Below are 12,164 nucleotides of genomic sequence, written 5' to 3'. Positions count from 1 at the left end.
TATCGCTATAAGGAACTGCAATCATTCCCAGTCTTTTGGTATTAAAGTCTGACTGTGGTTTGCTTTTTTCTCACCAAAGATTTTGTGGTCTCCGTTTGGAACAGAGAAGAACTGACTGTTAACACAAGCAAAGGCTCTGGTGCATCAAACAGGAGTCTGTCTTTGCTCGAGATCAGCATGGCTTTGCCAGTCCCACGCTTCCTCCCGGAGGTCCTCTTACCTACTGATATACTGCAGTCCCTTGGTGAATGGGGGATTCACTAGAATTCAGGCATCACCATCTAATTTAATCCACCAACACAGTATCTATCAATAAAGAATCAGTGTGAATTATGCAGCCCCCATACTCCTGTTACATCAAGAGCAAAGCTCACAGTCTCTATTGCCAGTTCCAGCTTGGCATCTGAAAGATAAGCATTTTTATATGGAAACAAAGTTACATGAAACATCCTTGTGATCTGTCCTGCATTTGTTTACTCATTATTGGAGGCTTTGTAAGAAATACACAATGATTAGAGATGTGAAACACACACAGCTACAGAAGACAGCCCAGATGTAATTTAGTGTTATTACTTGCTACTCCTCTGCTGGCTACCAAGCCTGCAAGCAAGCTGGTACTTTTGATTCAGATTTCACACTAAGAAAAAGCTGTTCCATTGCTGTAATGATTTTTACCACATGCTTGTAAAGTAGTTTACCTTGTACCCTTACTCAGAAAGAGGGCACTCCTAGCAGGAGTGCTCAAACTGCACAGGAAGAGATTAAAGTGGAAAGATACAGTCCACTACAAGCATTCTCTTAAATAAACTAATAAGTAAAAAGCAGGTGTCACTTTCTTAAAAAACAAGCAACTTTATCAGGCTTTCTTCTCCCTACCCAAATACTGCTGCTACTTTCTCCTCAATTATATTTAGAAAAATCTAAGACCTACGAACACAGAAGACCAAGACTACACCACTTTTTTTTTTTAATGCAACTTTGATACTACTGCAAGTGGTCCTTCAGCTGCCCACACAAATTTCTTTTGGAAACTTTTACTGTGGTTCAGGATTCTCAGAGGCTTCATGTGCATTTGGGCTTCAAAAATCTGGGATGACTTTACTTGCCTGACTCACACATCTCAAAAGTGGAAGCGTTCTAATAAGGTCTACTGGTTTTGTGATGGGCAGACTGTTGGCAAAGCAAGCTGACTCATTCCAGGAGCGCACAGTCCAAACATGTTCTTCAGATTACATTATAGGGAGATCCAAATCAAACAACAAGATCCTCCAGCGCGCTGACGATCAACTGATTTCATCGCACAGAATTAAGACAGAACAGTCCCTCAGAAAGACCCTGGCATGCACAAGAGATGCTGCATCTTGACATCCTTCCAGCCTTTGGGTGGGATTCCCCCACAGATCTGTACCATTTGCTTTACTCCCCATCTTCAGCTGGCAGCAACAGCAGCCACACTGCTGAACACGCACCCCACTCGCATCGCACATTTCTTCTAGCCTTGTGCATAGGCATTACCCCTTTTTTAACCAAATTTAACCATTTAACCATAAAAAAAACATTACCATTATTTTAACTCAAAGGAAAACCTACACAGAACAAACTTGCCAGCTGTTGTCCTCAGCTGCGTAACTGTCCATAACTACCTTCCTACACTTTAAGCCGGACACCTGAAATTATTTCATCCGTTTCTCTGCCTTGGCCTTCCTGCTCAATTCCTGGCAACCTCTTTATGCAAGCCTTGACGTAACTACTCATTCTGGTAAGGAATTCCTGCCTGCCTAACACGAAAAAAAGGACATATGCAACATCAAGGAGATGCAACCAACACGCTCCCAGTTGATAAAAATCAGGCTAACAGAAGTTAGTCGCTGTTCAGGAAGCCACATGGTAATTGATGGGATCCACCACCCTTGATGCTTTAGTTAGTGAGAAGAAATAGGTTGTACAAGTCAATCTCACACAGCATCTACCTGGGACCTCAGTTCTGGGGTTGGACACAAGCAGCAGCATCCTGGCCCTTCCCCAGCTATCGTTCTCAGCGCTACACAGAACCTGCACTGAAGCCAAACCAGAAAACAGAAGCGTTGGTGGTATCTTAGGGGAGTTCCCCACGCAGACCTGCAGTGGAACGGACTGCTCCTGGCATCGCAGTGCACTGCCAAACTCAAGCACCTGTAGAACTACATCACCAGATCCTGATCTATACAGGATGACAGGAATCACTGGAAAAGCTTCCTTCTCACTCTGCTGGTCAGACGAGTTCTGGATAAGAAAACAGAGGAAAAAGGGAAAATCAAGACCACTTCCTAAACTTAGTAAAAACTCCAATACTTGGCTGTTGAAATTTCTTCAGATAATCAGGTGTCTGACTACATCTCCAGTCGGGATGAACCTCCCCAGTCTGACCAGCAGGCAGGAAGGACTTGTATGACTACAGGGAATGATCCAGGATTGATATATTGTACTAAACAAAGCATATTTGGAGAATATAGTTCTTTTATAACTTCAGTAAGCCTGCTCTTCTACTTTCCACCTTTTTAGGCACATTATCTTCAATTTCTTTTCCTAGTACCCTAGCCACAGCAAGCGTGCAGTTCTCCCAGCTGTATCACTTAATACTGGTTAACCAATACATGTGTACGGTGTTAGGAAGGGCAGGAAACATCAGCCGTAGAGGTTTTATTCCAGTGGTTAATGTATACATCTATCATGTGCACCTTAAAAACTGAAATGCGAAGGCACAGAAGCAGGGAGAAACAAGCCTACTCATGTAAGATAATGGGTGGGTATATAAGATCAGTAAACAATGCTGCTCACTGCAATCTCTCTGAAAAGAAATAGGTGGTTACAGAGATGAACAGTGTGGTGTTCCAGAGATACTCCTGTGAAGTATGGGTTTACTCACTTTAGAAACCACTGTTGTGTCTATATTTTAATAGACAGGGATTCTTAAAGACTCTACGTGTTGCATGGTTCAGTGCACGCTACTTTCACTGTGGCCCCTTCCAGCGACAACACCAAAGTGCAATGCAAGCAGAGCTGGCGTATGCTTGAATTAACCACATTCCTACCTCAGCTGATGAGGGAGGGGTTTATTCACAAACACAAAGTTTCTTGAGAGTTACTCAAAGCCCGCGTCATGCCAGACAGAAGTGCGGCAGGGGGAAGAAAGTGTCACAACAGGAGTGGTAGGATCCCAGTGTAACTGCCACCGTCCTCCAGGGGATCCGGAGCACTCCCCACCCCGGCTCTCTGGAGCATGCTGCACATACCTGGCAGCTCCCCAGACATGGAGCTCAAGACTACAGGGAGTAAGCCAGAAGGGCTGGACACTATTCTCATTGTTTTGTACATTTAGGTATTACTGCCACCTCCTACGCACTGGGAAGAGTCTCCCACTGCCAGTGAAAAACCAGTCAACTCAGCTGTGTTCACCAGGACCTCTCTGCACTCAAACACAAAATATTCCTTGCTTGAACAAGTTACGTACCCCTGAGACAAACTACATCCTTCACTGCTAGGAGACCTTCGGAAGGCAGAATAAACTCCATGAACGGAGGAGATGACTGGTTAGTGTACAACTTTCCTTTTCCTCCTGTTTTTCTGAAGGTTAGTCCTCCCACAGAAGTACAGACTAGAGAGCTCTCCCAGCTAACTCACTTCAACTGCTCTCACATAAGCAGTACCGAAAGAAGCCGAACTCAGTAGAAAACCTTTATGCTCAGAAGACCTCACCTGCAGACACAGGCTTTCAGTTGCACATCCCACTTCAAACAAGACAAGCCTCCTCCCCCCAAAAAAGCCATTTTCCCCAGTCTGTCAAAAATCTCCACTTTGCAGGAGAAGTCTTCGTGAAGAGCTAGGTTATCATTCCTCCATCCCAACCACTTACATACATGGCTTTTGTACAATTAGAGAACAGAAAACACTGAATTAATGTAAAAAATTCAAGTAAGTGAAAATGAGTGAAGTTAACAGAATACACATTGTAACTGTTGCGTCTGAGAGGAAGGATGGCAATTCCTACCACGAAACCGGACCCCAAACCCTCCACGCTAGACAGTTACAGCACAAAGTTTAGAGGAGAGCACTGATTTTTAATTTATTTCTTAAATTCAAATTGAATTTTGAAATCCATTATTACTATTTCTTGGTTTAGGGAGCGGTGGAGCGAATCACAGCAACTAGGAGCTGGACAACCACATCGTTTTTCCTCCACATTCCCACACTACAGATCTTACACCAGAAAAAAAAAAAAAACCACTTTGAGCTACTGAGTACTTGCACATTTCAGCAACTTTACTGATGCAGCCAGACATTTGACGTTCTTTAGCTGCTGCTATTTTAAAGCTCAGCTCAGTTGCTAAAAGGATTTTTGAAACTATTTCCAATGAAAGAGAAAAGATGACCTACATTCGTGGAACTGCTTCTCACATCTGAACAGCCTCCCACAATGCAGAAGACGCAGTCTTCACCGCACATACCCTACTCTGGCCCAGTGAAACCGATTTTATTTATGACCTTTAGATTCCACATGCTATGCTGCACACCTTTTTGAACACACTTGTAGGGCATGCAATTGAAGACATCTATTTGCCACGAGAGAAAAGGCTAAAACCCGAACAACTAAGAGTCGGTAAAGCAACAAATAGAGCGAGAGAAAATAGCACATTTATTTTCTATGAACTGCCACTAAAGAAGGTACACAGGAGGAAACAAAATATTTAATGTTTACAGGAACATTAAAGAAAATTATGTTTTAATGCTTTGCAGACATGAGGAATAATGAATGTTTATATGCACAAAATAGGCAAATTAAATGAAATATTAGCTAATAAGTGCATGCCTACATTCCTGTGCAACATGTACCATCTAGAAATACTGACAAAATTAGTTCACATACTTCATGTAGGTAAAATTCAGAGAATCCTGCAGCACTTTGACCTTTACATACCACATCAAAAACTCATTTGAAAAAGAGCAAGGTCCATTCAAAAAGCCCTCAAACCCTGCAGCTAACTTGGCAGCCTCAGCCAGCTTGCTGGCGATATGGAGCCAAGACGCTGTCTTCCTCCCTCTCTGCAGAGGAGCAGCAGAGAAAGCAGAGATGCACATCCAATCCAAGAAGGGACAGTAAAGACATAGTAAAAGAGAGAAGCTACAAATACGACAATTAAGGCTTTAAACATCCTCATTTCTCAGGAACCTCAAATTCAATGCCTCTACCACTATCAATTTGTTTTTACAGTATCAAAGAACTGCAAGCAGCAGCACGCTTTGTTTCAGAAGGGGTAACAGCACTGGTGGCTCTCCTTGTTTGTCATTTTGGGTTTTTTAAGAAGACATGCAAGCACCGTATGTTAATTTAACTAACTGGGAAAATAAACCAGTGACTGTTCCAGGTCTGAGGCCATCAAGTATCATTTAAGAAATAAAACTGCTTGTGAACTTGGGTCACAACTGAGACAAGGTAGTTCTAACGTTTTGTAAACTGCTACGTTTTGAAACTGGAAAAGCCCCGAAAAAGGGTTAGCCTAGAAGCAGCCTTTACCGCCTGGCACTGGTGAAACCCAGGGTCTGATTCTTCCCAACAGCCTACTCTCTCCTCTCTCCCACCCCAAGTCCTCAAAAATCCATTTTTGTAAGTTGCAAGAATTTTGGTTCACCCAGTCTTCTTTCTGAAAGTACTAAAATTCCCAGTAGCCAGTTTGGGGCATTGATCATATGACTGGAAAAACAGATTTGTGCACAGAAATTGTACCAATTCACTAAACCGGGCTATATTCCTTCAGTTTTTAATGCCAGTACTTAGAGCTTATTTGGAGGAGAAAAAGACTTTTGCCCCGCCCATACAGATTTTTTATTAAAAAATATTTTTAAGAGAGATTGTTGTTAAGCTCTGCCAATAAACTTAAGCAACTGGCTACCCAGTGCTTTGAGGAAATAATTTATCAAGCAAGAATACAAATTATTTAAGTAGTTCTAAAAACACAGCTAAATAATTTGCCTCCTGCCTGTCTAGAGATTCCCTCCATTAGTTTAACAACTTTTCTAGGTAGCTCCTTGGTACCAAAAATGTCTACACACCCCAGCATACTAAGCCACTGCTCTCTTTTGCCCCACTGCTTTGAAAAATATTCCTCACGGAAGCTCAGCAGCTTTTCAGCAGTTGATAGACAAGAACTAATCCGATCTTGCCCGTCACGCAGGTAGAATGTGACCAGCAGCCAGAGAACAGGCTGCCTCCTCTGTGCACAAGATGCCAAGCGCACAGTTTTGATCTCCTCGACAAAGCAGAAAGGCAGCAGCATAAAAACTATAGTTTCAAGACTAAAAAATTGGGACTACTTTAGTTCAACGCAATTCACCAGACGCATTAGTCAGAACATATATATCCCTTTAAAGAAAGCACAGCCGGAGTGCCTACACCCCAGCACCTTGCTACAGCCAAACCCTCTCTATTCTGTCAACAAAAAAACCAACCAAGCAAGCAAAAAACCCACACAACACACAAGCAACCTCTTTCATTTCCAAAGCAAAAACTTGTTGAGGCATCGAATCCCAAAGTTAATCCATACATTTATCTATGGATTAGTGTATTACGAAGATATGAAAGCCTCTCCTGCACAAATGATCTAGTAACAGGGAGCACTTAGGTTAGTTGAGCTTTGGAAGGATGTGTGTGCAATTGCACAGTAATTAGCAGCTGGCACTCGGGCATCTCACGGGACAGTTCTTATTTGATGCACGATACCTAGAACCTACCCAAGAACATCCACAGGAAGAGTTTGTTCTGCATGTAACAATATAGTTTTATTTAACAGAGTAATTTATTCCTTCACACTGAAAAAGAATCTGCCTCAAGTGCACCCCAGCCTTCAAAGCGACAGTTTCCAGCACGCTCCCCACTTGGAGCAAGCTCACAGAAGAGCTCTGCAACAAAAAACTGGTGAGAAGTACCAGATGAGAGCAAGCTCTTCAATATGAACTTCATCAAAAGAGAAGGCAGACAAGAGGTAATTTCTCTTTTAAATAAAAGCAGGACCCCTTCACAGCTGCCAATAAGGGGCTGCAGGCTGGACCTCCTAGCTCTGAGTTTTTTCTCTCCTCTTTCCATTACCTTCAGGAGAAAAAATAAGCAGAATCTATTTGCTCCAACTTCTTCAACTGGAAACAATCTAAATATCTGAGAGCACAGCAACAGCCGGCAAAGCAGCAGGAACAAAGAAAACAGGAAACATGGGGAAGACTGGAATGCACATTTCATAGCCCAAGAAAAGCTACTACTGCTGGTTGTTCAAGGGGAAAATAAAGTGATAAATAAAGTATTAACTAACAGGCTTGATCTGCTGCCTTACGGGAAGAATCATTTATGTTCACTTCTGGGTTTTACCGGGTAAGTGGAGAGGTGTCCATGACCAATAACTGAATTAACAGCAACACCAATATATTTTGTCAAGCTGCTCATCAACAGCTGGTTTGTCACCTTTCCCACTGCTTGAAGCGGAATGCTCCATGCCGAGTATCAGACCTCAGCCAGAATCTCTGGGAAAATCCTATAACCGAGATGATTTGGATGCTGAGACCAGTAGCATTTGAACATAACTGCACATTAAGTTCTTGCAGGTAAGCTGCATACTGACTTCAGTATTTGCATGTTACAGAAGTCACTCAGTAGAAGACTTGCATGAAAAAAAGCTCGTTGCAGCGATTCTTCCAAGCTGCCATAATCTCACGTATGCACAGTACTCTGAGTAGGAAGAATTAATGTCCTGTGATCTCAGCATTGCTATTGCCAGCACTGAGCAGAACAATGGGGAGAAAAATCTGTAACTGCAATTGATTTTGACTGAAAGGATGAGTTCAAGATCTCTGGTCTTGATAAAAAAGACTTGAAACTTAAAACAAGGTGTTCTTACCCTTTTTCGTGTTTGTTCTATAGGTACTACAAGCAAAAAGTTACACTAGTTAATTCTCTGCCTCACTGGTTCAATATATTGAATTTTAAAACCTGATTACTAAAAGTAGGGTTCAATATAGAACATGCTTTGGAGAATGCTATCAGGATGTAGTTCACACCCAGGAACTGGTTAAAAAGTGAGTATAAGAAACATCACATCCCTGCCTGTGCAACTCCGTTCTCCTGCACACATGCATGACGATACCATCACCAATTATGCACTTGAACTGGTTTTATCACAGGACTTCCAGCCCGCGCGGTGTTTCACTTAAGTTACAGCAGCACAGCAGGGAGCTTAAAAAGAGAAAAGACCATACGCAGCTAAGACAGCTGAATGCTCTCCAGAGTTAGATTTCCCTTCCTACCACAGAATTAATGCTTACACCACATCCCCACCTTAAATTCAAGTTGGGTACTGCATTTTCTGCACGCCAAATCTGAAATGTCTGAAGGTACATCAGAGTAATGTCATGTAAACAGGTACCGGTGCAACAAATACTCATTCCTTGAAATTAAAATTGAAATACAACCACTTCTCAGAGTCTGCCATGACCGTTTAAAAAAATAAATAAAAAAAAAAGACAGAACCAAGTGTATATCCTACACTTATAGAAGCTCTGCAGAAAGTTCCACAGGAGAAAAAAAAAAAATAAATCCATGAGCAAGGCTGCATGCTCACTGACGCTAAGTAAGGCAAAAAAGTGAAGCCATACTTGAAGCAAGGAGGGCAAAGCTAACGTTTGGACTGCCATTCAGGTCAGTCTTTTTTTTTTTTTTGCATTTAATGCAATTTGCAGATTATAATCCCAGAAATACACTTTGAAGTCGTGCTTTAAATTCATAAACCTCCCTGATAAAGGACGGATGTCTGTTTCATGAGAGAAATATGGCCCATTGCGTATTCCGACAGTTATCTCCAAATTCCACATGCACAAAAGCCAATCCACCCAGGTTTGGGGTCCTTCCCCCCCCACGCCCCGCAGTAACAACCTTGCCATCTCCTTCATTTCCAAGAGACAGGCCACCCCAGTACCTTCACAAGCCCTACTGCACTTACTAACTCCACGTGACCCGCAACCTGGAGAACCCCGAGTTACAAAGAGATCCTCTTACTTCCGCTTAAGATCTTTCAAGTGCAACTGCATTGACTGACTGCGGGATCAAAACTGTTCCCAAACTGAGGTATGCCAAAGTTGATCTGGAATTAAACAGAATACTTCATATCTGAAAAATCCTTATGAAATACCTCTACTCACCAGTTACATTTCTTCTGCAGTCGGTGCCGGAACTGGCATGCTATTGAGTTCCATGATAAAGAATGACTGAACCTGGAATGCTCCTATAGCCTAGTAAGTTCTTCCCGACTTCTCTGCTCCTTTCAAAGGACCGCGTGAATGTACGGCCGGGAAAGGTCCTGACGCTTCTGGCTGAGGAAACGTGCAAGATGAGCAGGTGCTATGAAGGATTCAACACGTCCAAGTATTTCAAGTTTGATTTGCAAGTCTCTTCTTCAGCTTCTCCTATTTGTTGCTCTAGAATTAACATTATCGTACCCTCCACAAAAAAGATGATTACTGAAATCCAGCGGTTTTATAATAGAACCGGCTACAACTGTCCCTTGGTTTAATGGCAATTCTCTCCCAATTAATGCCTTCGAAGCATTATAATGTTCAATAGACAGATGATCCAAACTCATGATATACCGGTTTCATTGTTATTTTCAATATAAAATTTTATTGTTTTACAGAGATCTACTTGGACACATCTCTTAATAGCATTCTTAGACTTTGAAGAAGTGTGCCTTAAATTCTGTACTTTTTCATGGAGGGCGTGGGGGAATAGGGTGGGGGTTTAATTAGAGAGGAAAAATTTAAATGTTCAAGATCTTTTATGCTTCCAGCATCCCTAAAATAGCATCTAGTTTTCTTTTGAAGTGCAGGTAATCTTTATTTTTGAAAACTGATTTCAGTTCTAAGAATTTATGCCATGCTCCTCTTGGACACGGGCAAATTTAACTTTAACTTTTACCTTCAGTGCTTGGAATGTCTCCGTGGTAATGGCAGATTTTCAACAATATTCCAGTGATCAGGTCTGTGGAGCTCATCTCCTCCCTCCTCCCACCCCAGCCCTTTAATCTTACTGAAGGAAATTAGAAAGAAAGTTGTCTTACCGATAACTCCAAGGTTAATGTCCCTTGCGAACCCCACCTAGCAAGTCGACATCATGACATGTCAGGTCAGCCTCAACCACGCTTCCCTGATAGTCAGGTAAAAGGAAGGAGTTAAAATACAAAATTGACACTTGCAGATTTCTGGACATCAGAAAATGTGATGCAATATATTTTGAACTGTCTTTCAGAGCTTCTGGTAACCTCCAAGTTGTTAAAACATTTCTTCAGGCAGGGGGATTCTCCTGCTCTAAAATTTCAAAAGTTCCTGATCAATAACCAAATATTGCAGATCCACCTTATTTTGTTTGAATGAGAACAAAAGCTTAAGATTTCCCTTTAACACAGAAGTGGGTGGGTTTTTTCCTCCTACTCTACACATTTTATCAACTAATACACACTCAACTTAGCCGCTCTGGATTTCAAAAAACATTTTAAGCCAATAGACTACAACAGCTTCATTCAAATTCTAAGTTAACAGAAGCTCTAACTTTTTTTTTTTCTTTAGAAAAAAACAGGAAACACAATTTGGTACACTCTTTCTATAAGGCTCTGATCTACTTTAGTTCACATGAATGACAATTCAATCTGGCAAACCTCCATTGTGTAAGCAATCCTTAATCGCACTGTGACTCCAACTTGGGTCATGCACGATCGAACAGCATTCATGACAGATTTATAGGATAGGGTCCTTGCTGCTCTAAGGACAGGCCACCATCATTTTGGGGTAACAATTAAGTCTTGCTGAAAATACATACATCCGCATTAGGTTCTACAGGTCTAGGTGCCAAACATGTTTTACTAAGAGGTTTAAGACTATTTGCTCAACACTTCACATTTATTTTTCTGCTAGCCTTATAATAAGAGTGCCTTCTGTATTTTTTTCTGTGTAGTTCAAAATACAGAAATGGGCTTCATGTCCAAATGCAGCAGGGACAAAAGTGGTCAGGGTTTTATACAGAGTCACCAAAATCATGCGGTGATCTTCTACTTAGTTTATTCTGAAAAAGTTTAAGCAAGGCAGTTGTCATTCTTTAATAGTTAAGACTACAGAAGCTGAGTCCTGAAAATAGAACAATTGCTATCAAAAAAATCAAACCTTTAACGCTTTGAAAAAATGTAACTATGTTTAGTAAAATTAAAAGCTGAGCTTAGTATACTTATTTTGTTAATAATGTGAAAGTAAGTCTATAATAACACAATAGCTGTAAAAATATTTTGCTCGAGTTTTGGAATTGCTAGGAATCTGGCAACCTACTTAAGTCAAACACCTTATCAATACAGACATTTAAGCAACTGCTATAAATGAGTGATCAAATGATTATTAAAATCCCATTTCATGGCTCTTCCTCCAACGCCAGCAGGACACTCATAAAAGTTTAATACTGGTTTGCAAGTTGAAATCCATTTTCAACATATTCTATAACAGCATTTTTGCTAAGTTAAACTGAAGAAACCATCAAAACAGATGCATGAGAATAAATTTAAATTTATTTTTTGTTTTGACTATATCATAATTATGCTGAGAAGATACTGCAAAACTCTTCTCTTCAGTATCTATCATCAGGCATGGCAGATTTTTCCACTGTGCTACAATATTGTTCAATACTTTTTTTTCCCCCAATAATTTTGTTAAGTTCTTCAAGTTCAGTATACACCACTACTCAAGGAAGTTGTAGTACACTTTAAGGATTCATTAAAGCACTGCTGCAAATTTAAATGGTGAATTTTAGTATCCGTAAACCATGCAAATGGAAGAACTTGGTGTATCTTGTAAATATAAGATCTTCTGATTTAAATTTTCAATTATGAAAGTGTATCGCTCACTTCCCATGTTCATTAAAAATATTAGGATAAATGCTGATTTGGGCAGAAATAAATACAAGATGCATCTTTACAACTCTTGAGGAAGACCATTTTAACATTTTTGTTCCTTAGTAGTTTTGTAAACACAGTTGAAGTGTTTCACTTCCTCCCCATACCCCCCGTAAGCACGCACTGGCACTTTAGTAACCTCTCCTGGACTAATACTGGAAA

The sequence above is a fragment of the Falco naumanni genome, chromosome 3 (genome assembly GCF_017639655.2).
Source record: "Falco naumanni isolate bFalNau1 chromosome 3, bFalNau1.pat, whole genome shotgun sequence".
In the NCBI taxonomy this organism is placed as follows: Eukaryota; Metazoa; Chordata; class Aves; order Falconiformes; family Falconidae; genus Falco; species Falco naumanni.
Note: the sequence above shows the minus strand (reverse complement) of the source record.